This window comes from Lissotriton vulgaris, chromosome 3_1 (genome assembly GCF_964263255.1).
Source record: "Lissotriton vulgaris chromosome 3_1, aLisVul1.2, whole genome shotgun sequence".
Lineage (NCBI taxonomy): Eukaryota > Metazoa > Chordata > Amphibia > Caudata > Salamandridae > Lissotriton > Lissotriton vulgaris.
The window spans coordinates 1381982655-1382002861 of record NC_141689.1 but is presented as its reverse complement, the minus strand read 5'-3'; the positions used below and the strand labels follow the sequence as shown (position 1 = coordinate 1382002861).

At 40.4% G+C, this 20207-nt stretch overlaps 1 protein-coding gene across 3 annotated transcripts in view; it reads left to right on the top strand.

Annotated features, from left to right (window-relative positions):
* LOC147727940 (stimulated by retinoic acid gene 6 protein-like) overlaps positions 1-20207 on the top strand; it is a 665438-nt gene that overhangs the window by 524558 nt on the left and 120673 nt on the right. The gene's annotated exons all lie outside the window — the stretch shown is intronic.

The window sequence follows — 20207 nt, the reverse complement described above, 5'->3', positions numbered from 1 at the left end:
ATGCTGTGGAGATTTTAATATTCACGACTTAGAGAGCTCATTTACACGAACAGATGCGATCTACCGAGGTAGGAAAAGGAAAGTATTTAGGGCTTTAGCGGATATGGTCTCACATAATGCCCTGGTCGATCCTTGGGTAAAATTACATCCCTACCTTGATGGAAGTACCTTCTTCTCCGCCCCACATAAAGTAATGGTCAGGCTTGACTACTTTTTGATAACTAACTGTCTATTATCTGAGACACAAGTGGAAAAGCTACCCAGGGTGATTTCAGACCATAGTCCGGTGATTCTTACCATTAAAATTAACCAAACACCAAGAACACCTTCACAGTGGACTTTCGAGAGAGGCCTGTTAAAGGATCCTGTATATAGGGAGCATATGACAGTTTGGATCAAATGGTTTTGGGATATCAACAGGGGAACAGCAGCCCCAGGAGTGGTCTGGGACACATTCAAGGCGGGAATAAGGGGAGAAACAATTAGCTTCAGCTTGGGAAGACAAAAGAGGGAAAGGGAAAAGAGAGAGGATGTAGGACAGAGATTATTAAGAGAGGAAGGAAATTTAAGTAGGGCTGTAAGACACAATCTACCCTTAGAGGATTGCCTGCTCAGCATCATAGCTCTAAAAGCTGAAGCGGTGGAAGGGCTCGCCAGGCAGGCCGCAGATAATTTTCTGACAAAAAAGGAAAAGACATACGAACTTAGTGAGAAGGTGGGGCGTGTGTTGGCAATTAGAGTGAGGCAGAAAGCGGCTGAAGCAGGAATAAAAGAAGTCAGGGACGCACAGGGGAATATGGTTATGGAGTCTAATTTAATAAGAGAAGCTTTTAGAAAATTCTACGCAGATTTATACACTCCAGAAGACCCACCGAACTTAGTGGAGATTGATAAATATTTGAGTGATATCGCTCCACCAATAATGTCCGAAGAAAATAGGGATATACTAGATGGACCGTTACAGTTAGAAGAATTTGAGGAAGCTCTTGGTAGTTTACCGTCAGGTAAAGCGGCAGGGCCAGACCAAATTCCGCTCGAATTTTACCAAATATTTAAAAACGCGCTATTGGCAGATATGTTCCTGATAATGCAACAAGCACAAATAGGGGAATCCAGTCCGGAGTCATGGGGAGGGGCTGATATAATAGTAATTTTGAAAAAAGGGAAGCCACCAGAAACACCAGGGTCATATAGACCAATCACATCAATGAACTCTGATATTAAAATATACTCCAAAATCTTAGCGAAAAGGCTGGCTGGGATCATCGAGCAGCTGGTAACCCCCATTCAGCATGGATTCATTCCTGGAAAAGGGACCACGCAACATGTAAGGACTGTGGTTACGATGTTTGACTCTGCAGATATCCTAGGGGACCCTGTTGCAGCACTTTTCCTAGACGCCGAGAAGGCATTCGACAGGGTCGTCTGGGATTATCTCTGGCAGGTTATGAGGTGGTGCGGGATGGGGGAACCTTTTATAAAAGCTATACGGGTACTATATAACGCCCCAACAGCAAGAATAAGAGTGAATGGAGGGCTTTCTGATAAGGTAAAAATTGCTAGGGGGACTAGACAGGGATGTCCCTCCTCTCCCCTGCTGTTTGCGCTATATCTTGAACCGCTACTGCGAAGGCTTGAAACTAATCAAGAGATACCACCAATGAGGATAAATAGCTGTACGGTGAAGACCTTAGCCTACGCAGACGACGTAGCAATTTTAACTCCTAATCCCACCTTAGCTATAAAAGAAGTGGAGATAGAGGCCCAGATGTTCGGAAAGATATCAGGGTATAGTCTAAATAGACTAAAAACGCAGATTATTAAAAATAGATATACTGTATGTAATGATGACAGGGTGGTTAACTCAGCAGTATATTTAGGGGTGCTATTAACGGCGAGCCTGGATAAGATAGTAGAGTTGAATTTGGCCCCTCTAATTGATAAAGTCAAAAAAGATTTGGAGAGGATGAACAACTTGCACCTTTCTCTTATGGGATGTACGAATGTAATTAAAATGTTAATTTTGCCTAAGTTTTTATATTTCTTTCGCTCTATCCCTTTAGTTTTTGAGGTTAGATGGTTTAATTTGTTAGAGAGAGTACTTAACAGATTTATTTGGGCACATGGGACAACCAGACGGGCCTATAGGTACATGACCCTCTCAAGAGAAAGAGGGGGATGGGGGGCCCCTGATTTTAGGTTGTACCAAATGGCTGCAGCATTACAGTATATGCAGGGGCTAATTGGGGGTGGAGGACGCGACACTGGGGTTACGACCATGTCCACGGAAGTCTATTCTATAACACTGGGGGTAGAGGCAGAAAATAATTTTTTTAATAGAGTTGAGTTTGGATACCATAAAAGGACTAGATTTAAGACTGTAGTGGCAGCATGTAGGATATGGAATGCATTCTTAAAAAAAATGGGATTGGGAAGATACAATAGATATGTTAGGCTTTACAAGAACAAATCTTTCCCGGCAGAAGTATTTGCTGATTCGATAATGTTGGGTTGGACTCAAAAAGGGATAGTGCAGATTGGGGACTTAATGGATGAGGAGGGGATAGTCCAGTTTGCAGATCTTACTCTCAAGTATGGGATTGAGAGGAAGGATTTCTTCAAATACCTACAGGTAAGGAGCTTCCTTTGTCGAAAGCAAGGTGGCAGTGTGGGGTTTAACAGTAATGAAGTATTGGAGAAAATAAAAATAGGAGGGGACTGCACAATTAGATCTTTTTATGCATGTCTAGCAAAAGGAAAGATAGATGACTTAGAGAAAGTTAGTAACAAATGGGTTGAAAAATTGGGTGGGGAGTCTGGAAACTTTCAAGAATCCTTGGACTTGGGATGTAATATTCTGTGTTCGGGTCCCCTGCAATCGCAGCATTACAAGACTTTATTTTCGTTGTATCATACCCCCGCTAGAATAGCTAAGTGGGGAGGCTCCACTGGCACTACCTGCCCACGTTGTAATGCAGGGGATGCAGATATCATCCATATGTTTGCTACCTGCCCGCAGCTCTATACCTTGATTAAAAATGAAGAAGATTTTCTTGGTAATACACTTGGCATACGAATAAAATTGACACCTATGATGATACTGTTTGGGAGAGATAATCAGGATGAATCTGACCAGAAGGAATTTATGTTTATAGCTACCGCAGTTCTGAGACTGACAATAGCAAGAGTATGGTTAGACAAGATACCCCCGGGTATGCAAATATGGTTGGCAAATCTACTAGCTAGTTACAACCTTGAGAAAGCTATATATGCACGTAAGGGGAAAAGGGGGAGGAGTCTCGGGCTGAAAATCTGGGAACCAATAGCCAAATGGAAAGAAAGGATGGCACTACAAGATAATGTAACAGAATAGGAAATACAGAATCTTAAAGCTATGTTTTATAGTATCTCTATATTGTTTATATTGTTTAAAATTTCAAACCAGAGAAATGTAAAATTATGGATGTGAAAAAATTGGAAAGAAAACGTTAAAACTGTAAAATGTAAATTGTAAAATGTACAAATGTATGATGTGTAATACAATGTGTATATTAAGAAAAAGTTGGGGGGGAAAAAATAAAATATATTTAAAAAAAAAATAAAAATGAATAATAATGATGACCAATATAATGATATGCATGATGAGGATGATTGTGCTATTGCACCTGTTTATATGTCGCTATTGTCTTCAAAGAGTACGATTGGATTAAAGGTTATGAGGAGGATGACATGTTATCCAAGGTCAATGAATACATCATTAAAGGTGGGAAACAACACTTACAACGCAACTTTTACAACGCACTACCTTTACAACAAAACTTTTACAACGCAACATACATTACAACGCATGCCATTACAACGCAACCATTACAGCGCATGTCACTACAACGCATACCACTACAACGCATACCTTTACAACGTAGTCATTACAACGCATACCATTACAACGCATACCTACACTATCCAACACTTACCCTACTGTTGCACCCCCTGGAGTTAGAATAGTAATTTTTACCCCTACACTATCCAATACTTACCCTACTGTTGCACCCCCTGGAGTTAGAATAGTAATTTTAACCCCTACACTATCAAACACGTACCCTACTGTTGCACCCCCTGGAGTTAGAATAGTGATTTTTACCCCTACACTATCCAATACTTACCATACATGCAATGTAATGGTATGCGTTGTAATGGTATGCGTTGTAAATGTAGTATGCATTGTAGTGGAATGCGTTGTAAAGGTAGTTTCAAAGATTTCGTTGTAATGGCATGCGTTGTATTGGAATGCGTTGTAAAAGTATGCTTTGTAATGACATACATCCATTAAAGGTTGGCCATGTGACTTAGATTTTGCAATGCTATGAAACATTTAGCTCAAGTACCTTTGGAACTCACTATTGTTAGACATATTGTTTTAAGAAATTATGTTTTGGTGCCACCATTTGGTTTCTGTGATAAAATTATTCAGTTAACTTATGAAGGGTGCAAGGGGATTCCAACAGCAATTCGCAAGATTAAACTAATTATTGTTGGCCTGGAATTGGCCGAATGCTTGTTGAGGGGGTCTAAGGAGTGCTTATGTTCTGACAAGCATTGGAGTACATTTACCTGCCATTTTAATTCCACACCTGGGCCTGAAGGGCCAGGGGAAAAACTCAGTTGAATAATGAATGCAAATATCTTGTAGATGCTGTTGATTATTACTCCAATTGGGTGTAGTATTCTTCTGTAAATGTTTCTGACTCTAGCAATGTTGTGAAGTTATTGGAGCAAATGTTTCAAATTAAAGGAGTCCCGAAAACAATTGTTATAGATATTGGAACACATTTTCTTCAGAAGGGAGCACCATACTATGCAGATGCTTCCTTCAGATCAGCTCAAATACTGCTGACTGCCTCAATCCACCAGCCCAGTTAGGCTTCAACCACATCCAACTAGGCATGCACACTCAAAGTATGCATAGTGGCAGCCAGGGCTGGCCACAAAGTGCCTTAGGCATGCCCTATGAACAAAAATGCAAGCAACCTCTGCCCAGTTTCCACCTTATTCAGCCAGTTAAATCCATTTAAATAGCAAATTCGGGACCTACATCCGAGTATACACACATAGATATTATTTGTGTTCTCTAGGTGGATTTCCCTAAGTTTGAAGAGGTGTGCTCACTCTTTTGTACCAGGCCACTAAACTCAAGTTGAACCCTAACAATGAGGCCCAAAACTAGTCTGATGTTTTCTGAGTTTCCCTTTCAAAGTGGCGTCCAATTGTACATTCAGCTGGACTGTCCCTTTCCCATATGGTTTATATGTGTCTTTAATGACACAGACAAGCTAAAGAAACAAGCATGGTCATAGCCAATAGGTCTCGCCATTGGGACCTTATAAGTATTTAGTTATGCAGCAGGTCCCAAAGACGAGACCTATTGGCTATGCCAATGCTTGTTATTCCTTGAAACCAGTTCTCCTGAAATATTATCAAGTCGATTTTCAAATACAGTTTTACTGTGTTTGATCTGCCAAACTTGTGGTGTCTGGAAGCTGGGTTGCTGTTCTCAATGAAGCCACTGGGGGAACATCCTTTACAACGCAACTATTACCACGCACTACCATTACAACAAAACTTTTACAACGCAGGGTCCATTACAATGCATGCCATTACAACGCATGCCATTACAGCATAAGTATGGGTAAGTATTAAATTAAATTTTAACCCCTACACTATCCAACACATTCCCTACCTTTACGACCCCTGGAGTTAGAATAGTAAATTAAACCCCTACACTATCCAACACTAAGAATAAAAAATACTTACCCATACTTACGTTGTAATGGCATGCGTTGTAATGGCATGCGTTTTAATGGATCCTGCGTTGTAAAAGTTTCGTTGTAATGGTATGCATGGTAAAAGTATGCGTTGTAACTTCATACATCCAAGCCAATGATAGGGTGACTTGACAACGCGATGAATTCAAAGCCACTTAAAAAGGCCATGAGGTCATGGGACCGAAGTTTCTGCAAGAGGCCACTAATATCAAAGAATGTGTCTGTAATATTGATGCATTGGTATAACCCAACATGTCTGATTAGATATGAATTTTATAAACTGAAAAAAGAAAAAAACTGCAAATATCAGAACCTGAATATTCCTTAATGTCACCAAATCCGAATATTTTTCCAGGGCTGCTCTCACGGGCAATATATAAACCTTTTTATGTCACATAGCTCTGAGTCCTTTACTGATGACTGGGTAGGGAGGGGGGAGGGGTGGTGTTGGACGAGCCTCAGTTTGCAGCCATGTGACTGCATAGATGGCGTCATGCATTACAGTGGTGAGATAAGAAACCAGCCTGTTCAGTTGTCCTTAAACTCTTGTAGCCTCTTCCGCGTGTCATGACAGGCAACAGCCGTCTGTCCTCACATACTCCATCACAACACAGTAACATTATGCAGGCAGGTTGGTGTACGTGATTTCAGGAGCACTTAAAGGGCACAAATACAGCATTTCACTACTGACGTTTTGTTCATAGCAATCCTCTACATATGCACGAAACACTGAGGGAAAATGTAAATGGAAGGCCAGCAGGAGGGCCCGGGTAAAAAGAAAACAAGATAAACTGGGAGCTGGCGAGTTTTGTATGCAAAGTTCAAGAAGATACAGCAAAAAAGAAACAAGAAGCCCGGGCAAAAAGGAGACAGAGAGGGCGGAGCGAGTGAGTGGCCTGACGTGTGGGCGAGTAGAGAGGTGCGTGCGCGGGAAGCAGTCTACTCATTTTCAAGCACTGCATTTCTGCTTGTGGCGCACCCCTGCTCGCTCCCGCAAGGTGGATGCCGCCACAAGCACGAGTGTGTGCTTGAAAATGAGCAGAGCGATGGCTAAATGCGCGCTGCATAGGTGAGACCTAAAAATGGACTGGAATGCATCTCAGAGTGATTTACTAGTGGTTAAGATCAATTCAAACAGTCCATCCATCTCTTTTTGTCCTTTCGGAGTCTCCTAATGTTTGAGGGCTGTTAGAAGATTTATGTCCTGAGCTTGCTATGCCATAAAACTCAAACTGTACATCACCCATGAGGCTCAAAGAGGCCAAACCTGACGTGGGTGCTTGTGTTGCAATTCACATCTATGTGGTCTAGCAGGTCGGGCTGAACTGTCCCTTCTATGTGAGGTCAAGATGTTGAGACTGATTTGTAGACTGTTAGCACAGACAAGCTAAAAGCGATGATGAAGTGGAATGCATCACAGACTAACACCATCTTTCCCCACCCCACTTAATCCATAATCCCCTCATGGTAAGCTAATGTTCAGCACTCAGTGGCCATTTATTAACTGTATTTTTAGTAGCAACCATGTATGTAGAATTAAGAATCATATAGATACAGAATTAAGAACTGATTCTCAAGTTGTAACATGAACAATATAATGTGTATCAAAATTAAGTTTACACACATTGCTGATATTTGTTTAAAATTCTATAGATGAGGTTTCATAGTCCTTGAAAATAGTAGAAACATTTGAAAATACTTCGAAAAATCACTACTTAACTTTAACAGGCCTTCAATTTTAAGACTCCTGGTACTATTTGCTTTTAATAATGATTTTACTAATTTAAATTCTATTTGTAGAGAAAGTAGCGAAAGCATTTGTTTTGAAACAAAGTTCCTATCAGTTGAGGGGTGAAAAGAATTAAGCAAACCTTGTGCCTCAAATCTAAGAATGTGCCAAAGTCTTAATTCCAAAATTGTTTCTTGTCAACAGTGGGCAGGAAAATTCATCTCTGATTTTGCTCAAACATTAATTGTGGCAAAAATGTATGAATACCAAAGTAACATTTACCATACATTGGAGTACTGAATTTTATATATTGTGATATTGTATTTTTAAAAAGAGGACAAGTAATATGATTGAGAATGCCCAATCCTGTTCTAAATCTCTCCTCCATTTAATTTGTCGAGATGAAGACTAATGTGTATACTTTTAAACAGACTCAGAACAGACTTGAGAGAAATGATAGGACTCTCGATTTCTTAGGTCTCGGCTCTAGATGGTGCGCATGTGCTGTCTCTAACCAAAACATATTGTATCTATTTTGTGGGCTTACAGCCCGCCCACAGGCTCCTCATTTGCTGGCACCATTGTCGCTCCATTTTTTGCTCTCCCCATTTGTCAAGGGCCTGCATATGTCATGCCTCTTCTAGTGTTTAGCCCTCCCTGAGAGCACTGCTCAATTACTTTTAACAAAAGCAGCAGCCATTTTCATCCATTGTTTCAGGACTACTTAAAACAATATTACATGGGTGACCGTGCATACATCTGCCTGCACTTTCTGTTGACACAGGACTCACAGTGCAATGTATTTATGGCAATTTGCTTTTGAGCAGGATTTTTCCTGTGCTGGTACAATGCTCAAGAATATGTACTCAGTCCGGTGCATGTACTCAACACTGTGCATACTTATATGCAGCCCTGAACACTGGAAAGGAAGTCAGCAGCCTCACCACATTCGGAATTTATCCGATGACCCTTTCTATTCCTTATCAGGGGACTCCTCATCTCAGAAGGGTTGTGAAGGTGAGAAAGTTTGGGTTCCACTCTCACTCTCAGCAGGTACATGCGCCAACTCGTGGCAACACTCTATATGTTGCTATGTTCCCTAGAGCCAACCCGCAAAGCTTTCGGTGCAAGGAGTAATTTTATCAGCCATGTTGAAAGTTAGGTCGTCTTGTTTTTGACATTTCGGAACAGCACTACAAGTCAAAGTAGCAGACTTATTCTGTGAAACCCATAAATATGTATTCGAAATAAGCAAACACATTTCTTATTGAAAGCAAAACAAATATTTTCTATTTTAAAAAAAGTAAACTTGATCATAAGGCATTGTGCTCTGTAATGTGGCAATCATTTTTCTTATTTAATGTACTGACATATTATTGTGTTTGTATCTGTGTCATGCATTCATATTCTTCCTATAGAAGTCCTGGGCTTTGAAACTATTCACTTCAAAGTAGGCGTTATAGTAGTTAATTTTTAAACATATTTGTTGAAATATAAAGGTGCTTTTAATAAATTAAATTACACCAATGCACAGCGCTTTATGCAGGGAACAATTCTTACAGGGCAACCAAACTTAAGTAGTGTCATTAATAAAGCTTTTCTGGCATACCCCAAATGAGGCACTCCCATTGCCAAGACCGCTTGGCTATGCCAATGCTTGAATGATTATTTACTATCTAAATGTAAGAATGACTAATTAACAATGTTTCAAGTACATATTCGATTTAAGTGCTTAAAGGAGATGTGGCTTAATGGCAAAGGCTATCACCTGACGAAACATGGGGTACCAAGTTTGAATCTTGCCCTCTCCTCAACATCCTGTCTGGGGAAATCATTTAATCTGCCTGTGCCTAAAAAAAATGTTTTATAGTCTGGTTCAGTTGTAAATTTTTAATTAATGCCTTTGTGCCAGGTACACGCAATTATAAAAGCAAAAAAGGTATTCATTTAGTATGCTGCAATACGAAAGTGAGTGCATGTGCCTATTTCCCTTGTGTGCTTGCTGATAAACCAGGGAAAGGCAGTACTTCAGTGGATAAATATCCTAATGTATGGTTTAAGGTGTAAGCCAATCCCTTCATCTTTACATAGAGCGTCTATCTAAGGGGCCCTGGCTACATCATGGTATTTGGTCAACAATAATGGTCATCTACCTAAATAGGATCCTGGGTCTTCTTGTAAGGTACCGTCAACGATTTATCTGATAATCTGGAAGTTAACAATGTAACCACAAAGATGGTAACTAATGGAGGGACGGGCACACCCTCTTTATATTTATTGACACTGATGGGTCAGCTGCATCCCAGGTCACAACCTTACTTACATCAAATGTTGTGATGTTACATCACAAGCATTTTGAGCAATGCTTTATTGAATATAATTAGTTTTATATAGCATTTCCTACCAGCAGAATCTTGCCATCTATGGGTGCACTCAATAACAGATGTTACTATTACCCAATGTAATGACACTCAGAAGAATTAAAGGCTGAGCTAGCTCTAATGAATTCAAAATTAAGACTTTCTGGTCACACTGCAATCTCACCAGGGAACTGTTAGCTCAAAATACATTTCTGCAATTTGTATTTAAATCTGTTGATATGATACGAAATCCTAAATTAATTACTAAAAACTAATCATGAGAGAATAAAACAGAAAAAAGTACAAATAACATTGAACAAAAATCTTAATAAAGAACAGCACAGGAAAAGTGCATATCTGCGTACAAATTAAGTATAAATGCATAAATAGATAGCAAATATACAGTAAAAAAAACATTAAATAAAACGTGCTAATTTAAAAACGCACACTGTTTAAAAAGAGATATTCTAAAAATTCATGGTTTTACGCCATTGCAGGACACTTTTTAAGAAAGCTCTACAGCATAATAAACAGCCGCCTCAGATAACATTCAAAGCTATTAGAAGGCTGGTCTGTATTGACAAAAAATGCGGGTTCCAAGAATTGGTAACAAGGGCCTACCTCGGAGGGCTTTATATTAGTTACAAAATAAAGTAAAGTGCTCTAGTGTCTGTAGGGAAATTGTGTTGCATGGGAAAATCCGTATAGAGTTTGGATCAAACTGGCCTGGTGAGAAACAAAGATTGGCTCTAATCGAAATATAGTTAAAAGGGAACTTCCCCATGGGTTTCTCACAATGCAAAGATAAGGCTCAGGCCCATCGTTAGTTTTAATGATCAGATAGTCTTCAACATTGGTTTGCCCAGGGCCGTAGACTCCCTAGCTTCTGAGACGTGCTTAATAAATAATTCCTTAACTTTACTCATTATATGAGGTAAAGTATGCGAATCAGGTCTACCCAATGACTCTGCAGTTGCCCTCACATAGTCAAGCCATGGGATTTTGTGGCAATGCTCACAATTTAGGCAATCCAAAATCACATCACGGTTCAAGGCAGTATGCTGATTACTCCAAATAACCATCTATAGGAAGAGCAAAGCAAGTTTAATAAGTTCTTCAGCATATGCTAGATGCAATTCTTCATGAACAAGAAGATTAGGACTGCCTGGGCCCAAACCATACAGCCTTTTCTAGAAGTGATTCTCCTCCTGCTGTAATTTCCTACGCTCTTGAAATCCCCATATTGAAGCCCCATAAGTCAGAATTGGTAGACACTTCATTTTATATACCTCCACCAGGGGCAGGATAGGTTTACTTCGAACACTAGCAGCAAACATAAACAATTCTCTGCATGATTGATTGAAAGGCAAACAGCAGTTTGAGATACAAGGTGTCCAACAGTTCCGGGAATCAAAAGTGATGCCTAGATAGGGGAACTCGCTAACCGTTCCAATGTTTTTGCCCTTTATGGTAATTGGCCTGATATTGCAAGTCTGTTTCCCACACACCATGTACCTCGTCTTAGCGATTTTTAGTATCCACATCTAGGTCATTCATAAACTCAACAAAGGCGTCAATGAAGCCCCTAAGACTGTTAGAGGTGCAGGAGAGCAAGAGTGCATCATCAGCATAAAGAAGTGCGGGGATAAAAGCGGATTTCACCTTTGGCATATCCTTCCCTTTGGAAACCAAACTTGAATTCAGACCTTAGTGTGTACCAGAAATAAAATAGGGGCCAAAACACAACCTTGTCAAACGCCCGAGATAGGCCAAGGGATTCAGTGCATCCCCCCCTCCCCACGCCGTGTCTAATAGAGGCACTAACTCCCAAAGTCAACCACAGGAGGAGGCAAGCCAGAGCTTGAAAATATGCCCCACAGCTTAGACCAAATAAAGCAGTCAAATGCGCTGCTTAAATGCATGAACTCTATGTAAAGTGCCCTTTTCTTTGCTGTTACATATTTCCCGATAATAAGATTAATGTTCAACATTGTCCCAGGGTGCCCATGCCTTCCCTGAAACCATACTGGACTGGACAGAGGATATTGTTATGCTGTGCCCAGATCTCTATTCGGTTCAAAATAATAAGCCCCACAATCTTAACTACAGGACCAGGGGTCCTTTCTGTTGCCCTTCTAAAACACTGGGACAACAGTCACAGTCTCCCACGAATCAATGTTTTTGACAGATGCTACAGCATTTAAAATATTGGTGATCAAAGGTGCCCTTAGCTACATGTTAGCCTTATAAAGGTCCATAGGCACCCCATCTGGCCCTGTAGCCTTATTGAATGGCTAGCTAGAATGGCAGTATTGACGTTTTCATACTCAAAAGAGATCTCCAAGGGAAAGTGTGGGGTCTCTTCTGCAGGATCTACTATAGCGCTATGTCCTAATGAGTAGATATGTTTAAAATGGGCCACCCACCACTCCGGGATGATGTTAGAACTTAGGCTGTCGGACAAAGTTAGAGGAGTCTGGTTACAATAAACAATCTCCTGAAACCCCTTTGTATCTCTTGCTTTGCATGTAGAAACTGAATGGTCCCGTCTTTCCTCCTTTATTGCTATTTTCCTATTCTTGATGGCCTCTTTATATGCTAAAAAAAACAAAAGGTGTGGAGTGTCGAGGGGATAGTTTAACGACCTGTCTACTCCCTCCCCATATTAAGGATACATGACAAAAAAAGGGTCGACCAAGTCTAAAAATGGTGTGTGTCTGAACAAGCGGCCGTGTAACAATTGGATATCTGTAGATGATACCAGAGACTGTTGCGTTACAGAGGTTTGAAAAAATCCCATCAGACCACCCAGTTGGCGGAATATCATCATTTGGGGATTTGTAGGTATTCAAACCCTTTCCTGACCATTTAGTGCCAGGGTAACATAGAAATTCTATGTACATCGTTCCTCAGTGTAAAAGTGTTGATAAAGTGCAGTGCTCAAATTATAATAATAAGTAAAATTGACTACTAAGACTAAAGAAATTTCAGTTAGTGGTCTGAGTGTCAAAAGTTTAAAAACACGCCTGGCAGTTTAAGATGAATACTGCCCAGTGGCGCTAAGCAAGGTGGTCGACATGTTTCAGCCAATAGGGGAACTACCCCGTCTTTCTTCAGGACCTTTTATATAAGCTTGCTACTGCAACTGACAGTAATATGTGACACGAGGAACATTGGAAAATGTGTTTATGAGAAATCACATATCTACCAGGAACCCTGCGTTTCCCAATGTTTGCTGGAGGAAGGGCGACAAGGCTTCTTCCTATCGTGAGACAAAAGATAACACAGTCAAACAGGACATGGTCACCCACACACATCCGCATGAATACGCATACACTGTTTAGACCAACACACATGCGTGAACCAATTATATTCCGCTTTAATAGGACAAAAAAACATATTAGCTACATCACACAGAGGCATTTCCTCATAGTGATACTCACCCAGCTTTGTGTGGGTGATGACCCCACCTCACCCGGCAACCGCTCGGGAGAATGAGGCACCGCTCTATAGTGTAGACAAAGGACATAGTAAGTGAACGACATCTTCTATGCCCAGCCAAATTGCTCTACACAGTAACCCAACAAACGTGTGAAGGAAACCCAAATATCAGACCACTAGATTATCTACTCAGAGGTTAGCAGTGACAAAATAAAAATAAAAATATGGAAAAATGAGGGGCTCCAAATCATGAAAGGTATGCTTCCCAGAGCGCTATTATAGGCACTATTAATGATCTCTGGATTATCACCTTATCAAACACAGTGGAGGCATTCATAGATGACATCAGGATAAAATGTAAGTATAATCATAGTTGAAAACCGACAGTCTATAAACAATTTATAAACAATATAGAGCCCTACTGGTCTTAATTTGCCCATCTGTAGAGGTGCATATTAGGTAACCCACAATAGAGTGTGAGGGTGAAGGCAGTTTCTGCTGGTAATACTAATAGTGAGTATGGACTAAATTAACACAACAGAAGCGAACTGCTTCTTACCTGTCCGTCGGTGCCCCTTGTATTTAACGAGCGGAAGTGGAGGTGTGTCCCATTACGCCCGCCTACATTATATAAAGGAGCCGGGTTTGGTTAATCAGTCACATGGGGACTGATTTCGCGCTAAAAGTAGCGAGTTCTAATTATCCAAAATTCGGCATGGAGGGAGTGTTTAGAAAAGCGCCTCTGCGCCAGGTCAGTAGACCGATGCTGTCACTGGCGAGTACACCTGCGCATGCGCTAAGCGGTGACCGCCGTTTACCAGCGTCTGCGCACCAGACGTGGGAAAATCCCTGCCAGTCTGAAGAACCCTTTTGCACACGGAAGCGCCGTCCACCCTTCCTAAGGGGCGAGCGCTGATTTAGAGGCAACAAAGAGGGCAAAGTAAATAAAATCCATGGCATGGAAAATACATCGATTAGTCATGTTGGCATTTGCGCTGTGCACGCATGCCCAAATCAGAAGACACTTGTTCTTACGATATATGCAAGTCGAACGGTAAGCACATTCTAATAGGGGAAAACCATGTCTATAATGCACTAATAATGGTTGTGTCTCAGGGGCAAAGACTATTTCAGTTGGAACATACTGGAATCAGAATGTGAAAATCAAGCAGCGAAACTTGTATAAAATACACATGTTAATCCTTAATGAGTGTAAAGAGTGTATAGGATTAACTAATTCAGGAACAAAATAACTGTAAAAAATATTTTGCATCAGTTATGGGATTGATGTGAAAAAGAGTCTGTAAAGGTTGGGCTGGGTCTGTGTAGGGTAATCCTCACAATTAAGTTGGGTGAGCTACACATGTATACATAAAGTGTGTATACATAATACAATGACCCGCAGCAAGAAGCTGCACTTTATACTCAAAAAACAAAAGGTGTGGAGGGTCGAGGGGATAGTTTAACGACCTGTCTATTCACTCCCCATATTAAGGATACATGACAAAAAAGGGTAGACCCTACACAGACCCAGCCCAACCTTTACAGACTCTTTTTCACATCAATCCCATAACTGATGCAAAATATTTTTTACAGTTATTTTGTTCCTGAATTAGTTAATCCTATACACTCTTTACACTCATTAAGGATTAACATGTGTATTTTATACAAGTTTCGCTGCTTGGTTTTCACATTCTGATTCCAGTATGTTCCGACTGAAATAGTCTTTGCCCCTGAGACACAACCATTATTAGTGCATTATAGACATGGTTTTCCCCTATTAGAATGTGCTTACCGTTCGACTTGCATATATCGTAAGAACAAGTGTCTTCCGATTTGGGCATGCGTGCACAGCGCAAATGCCAACATGACTAATCGATGTATTTTCCATGCCATGGATTTTATTTACTTTGCCCTCTTTGTTGCCTCTAAATCAGCGCTCGCCCCTTAGGAAGGGTGGACGGCGCTTCCGTGTGCAAAAGGGTTCTTCAGACTGGCAGGGATTTTCCCACGTCTGGTGCGCAGACGCTGGTAAACGGCGGTCACCGCTTAGCGCATGCGCAGGTGTACTCGCCGTTGACAGCATCGGTCTACTGACCTGGCGCAGAGGCGCTTTTCTAAACACTCCCTCCATGCCGAATTTTGGATAATTAGAACTCGCTACTTTTAGCGCGAAATCAGTCCCCATGTGACTGATTAACCAAACCCGGCTCCTTTATATAATGTAGGCGGGCGTAATGGGACACACCTCCACTTCCGCTCGTTAAATACAAGGGGCACCGACGGACAGGTAAGAAGCAGTTCGCTTCTGTTGTGTTAATTTAGTCCATACTCACTATTAGTATTACCAGCAGAAACTGCCTTCACACTCACACTCTATTGTGGGTTACCTAATATGCACCTCTACAGATGGGCAAATTAAGACCAGTAGGGCTCTATATTGTTTATAAATTGTTTATAGACTGTCGGTTTTCAACTATGATTATACTTACATTTTATCCTGATGTCATCTATGAATGCCTCCACTGTGTTTGATAAGGTGATAATCCAGAGATCATTAATAGTGCCTATAATAGCGCTGTGGGAAGCATACCTTTCATGATTTGGAGCCCCTCATTTTTCCATATTTTTATTTTTATTTTTTCACTGCTAACCTCTGAGTAGATAATCTAGTGGTCTGATATTGGGTTTCCTTCACACGTTTGTTGGGTTACTGTGTAGAGCAATTTGGCTGGGCATAGAAGATGTCGTTCACTTACTATGTCCTTTGTCTACACTATAGAGCGGTGCCTCATTCTCCCGAGCGGTTGCCGGGTGAGGTGGGGTCATCACCCACACAAAGCTGAGTGAGTATCACTATGAGGAAATGCCTCTGTGTGATGTAGCTAATATGTTTTTTTGTCCTATTAAAGCGGAATATAATTGGTTCACGCATGTGTGTTGGTCTGAACAGTGTATGCGTATTCATGCGGATGTGTGTGGGTGACCATGTCCTGTTTGACTGTGTTATCTTTTGTCTCACGATAGGAAGAAGCCTTGTCGCCCTTCCTCCAGCAAACATTGGGAAACGCAGGGTTCCTGGTAGATATGTGATTTCTCATAAACACATTTTCCAATGTTCCTCGTGTCACATATTACTGTCAGTTGCAGTAGCAAGCTTATATAAAAGGTCCTGAAGAAAGCCGGGGTAGTTCCCCTATTGGCTGAAACATGTCGACCACCTTGCTTAGCGCCACTGGGCAGTATTCATCTTAAACTGCCAGGCGTGTTTTTAAACTTTTGACACTCAGACCACTAACTGAAATTTCTTTAGTCTTAGTAGTCAATTTTACTTATTATTATAATTTGAGCACTGCACTTTATCAACACTTTTACACTGAGGAACGATGTACATAGAATTTCTATGTTACCCTGGCACTAAATGGTCAGGAAAGGGTTTGAATACCTACAAATCCCCAAATGATGATATTCCGCCAACTGGGTGGTCTGATGGGATTTTTTCAAACCTCTGTAACGCAACAGTCTCTGGTATCATCTACAGATATCCAATTGTTACACAGTCGCTTGTTCAGACACACACCATTTTTAGACTTGGTCTACCCTTTTTTTGTCATGTACTCTTTATATGCTAGCCTTGCTTCCATGATACTTTGCTGGTTCCCAGGGAAAGCTTTAAGGACTTCTCGCAGCCTATAGTTAGCAATCCTACACCCTTTGTCAACCCATCCAGATTTACGTACCCCTTTTGATCCAGAGAGATCTAACATGATTGTGCCGTTGGTTTGATTTAGGGTCAGAAAGGCACCTAAATTGACAGTGGGCAGTGAGTTAGTAGTTAAAAGTAGTCAACATAATTAGAGAGTGTTTCAAAGTAGGAATGTGGATTGCTCTCCAATTTAGGATGAGGCCCTTGTCCTTCTGCTACAGGTCGATTATGCCAGAGAAGATAGTGGAGCAGGAGTAGCCAGGTAGGCTGAAATCAAACTCAATGAGGTTATGGTCGGTAGAGCAAATTTCTGTAACCCCCTCTGTCCCCCAAATGAGCAAACTGCTCCATGTTCTGTGATATAAAAATCAAATCAAAATATAAAACCTCAACTTCAACCAACAAAAATAGGAGGCTGATTGAAGGGATCTCCCACTATTTTCAGGTGATGGCATCAGTGATTGTGCCCAAAGCCCCTGCTGAACTGAGAAGCTCTGTGTGGGCAGGATCATGGGAAGCCTTCTGATTGGTGTGCAGCTTAGTTAGTTCCAGAGCAGCATTTTCCAGGCTATGCAATCTGTCCACCAATGGAGTAACACAAACAGTGGCAATAGTTTGGAACCTGTCCAAAATATTGTCAAAATTTGGTGCACCATTTGCAGGAGGTTGAGACAGACCAGATTGCTGAATAACTGCTGTTTTAATTTCAGTAAACGTACCACAGTATGGATTACAACAAGTATTTGGTCATGGGCACAGAACTTGTTTCCAAGTCAGTCTTGCACAAGGGGGTGTTTTTATCAGCACCCCAAACTTGGAGCTGGTACAGCAACTCAGGCTTATTAAAGAATATTAAATGCATGGTTATCTTAAAAGGTTGGCTGGCCAATGATAAGGTCAGCTCATTATCTCTATCTAGAGGGACAGCATTTCCCAAACTGTGGGTCGTGACCTGATCACCATCCGATTTCTGGTGGGTCGCGAGCAATAAATAAAGATGCTAATAGATTTTGAATTTTTCTTGTCACATTTGCTGTGCTTCAAAGACAGAGATCAAATGTTAAGCTATGTCTTCTGACAAATTTCTACCTGTTCTTTTTAAATGATACCTGTGTTTACTGTTTCTCTAACTTCAGAGTGAGAGGAATTTTTAAAGTGAACTATGTGACAATCTTTCTGGGGTACATGGAGTCTGAGAGGAAATGCAGTAGAATGCCATTTTTTAACACACAACACAAAATTAAATATCTGTAAAGAAGTGTACAATTTTTAGAATATATCACCAGTTATGAAAGCAAAAATTAAGCACTTTTTTTGTAACTCAGAATTGTGATGGAAACAAAGAATGTAATAGAATTAAAACAAATCAATACACTTTTAGTTGGTGATGAGCAAATGTTAGATATTCACTACAACCCAATTTCCACACATTATCATTTAAGTGCTATCTAGTTTGATCAGTAAAACTGTATATCTGTGCAAATGTAATGCCCAGTTCAATGGAAAATATGCTGTCTGTAATGCCAGTGCGCTATTGCACAATGCTTTAGTGATATATTTGTGAGAATGCTCCAATATGCACCACCAGCTACATATTACACCCTTACAACTCCTGTTGAATACATTTGGTACACTTTGTGTGAAGCTGGGCTATGACTTCAGTGATGTAACATTGATGTCATCACCCCCATTCTGAAAATTGTTCAAACACAACTGGTGCAAAGGTGCTGAACTGTGTCTCTAAGTCCTGTTTTAAAACAATGGTGAAAATGTTCCAAAACAAGACTCTGGGTGAACCTTACAGTATTTTGTGCTGTTGTTTGTTTTACTTCACAGTCATTTCAACAAAGAATGTGCTCACATAATCATACACAATCATCCCAAATGTTTGTGACGTTCACACCTAAATTGAGAAATATGGATATGGCCTAATGGTCAGAGTTGCTGACTTTGGGTCTGAGGAATCAGGTTTGAGTCACAGTATTGATTCTGGGCAAATCACTTAATGACCTTGTGCCCCAAATAAAATGAATCTGACCTTATGCAATGTAATCTGTTGATCATGTAAAGTCCTCCAATGCCCTTGGGCAGTTTTATATAGTATAAAATGCACCAATGGGCCTTGTTTTAACACAAACATAGATATGAAACCGTATCCAATTCTGTATTGCAGAAGGCTTTTTTCAAACTTGCTATGATCAATGATATAAACACCAAGATTTTTTAGAAGCCTTCCGTTGTTAGTGGACATATGTCACAGGCCAACACCCCACTATCAAAAGTGTTCTACCTCCAGGGCAGTTCACCACCTGCCACTTTTATGTTCATATCAATATCCTGGCCCCAGTCAGATAAAGACTTGTCCAGGGTGTGGTCAAGATCGTGACATTTACAAGCAATTTTGGAAATATCTAGCATTTTGGAACCAAGTCTACTACTTCATTAAACAATAGCCTCTGCCTCATATCAGTTAAGGATAAGTGGATTCCAAACGGTTGTCATCCTAAAAACTGGTCATGCGTGTAAAAGGTTTGTTAAGGAGTGTAGTAAGATGAATCTTTGCGCACTTCCAGCATCTGTCATTCAACATAAATCTTTGCATTTCCATTGGGTTGCACACACAAATAGAAGTGAAAAAGTCTCCAACAGGACAGTGGAAACATTGTCCAGTGCTAAAGCACTCTGCAGCACCACATTTTGTCCTGCAAAAACAAAATGATCAAATTCTGGATGAAGTTCTAAAAAAAGCCCAATGATGATATGTGTCCAATTTATTTCCGATGTATTTAAGACAACCTACTAAGAATTCATTTTAAGTCACCCATGATTTTCATTCGTAAACAAAATCCAGTATTTACAATCTCCATCCAATTTGAATCTAATTTACTTTAGCAACCTACCGAAACATGGTTATCAAGCACTTTCGTAATCCTGTAAATTAATAAGCGTTAGACCGAATGAGAGTTCATTCAACGTTCTCATGATTTATTTTCTAATGTTCAATCTAAATTGTAATTTAAAAAACCACCAACAGCAACTTGATGTGCAAATTGTATCTATATGTATTATATTCTTGAATGCCGATTTTGCCTATCTGTTTTTAAAGTCCTATTACAAAATCGAATACTGATACCTCACCAATGACTATT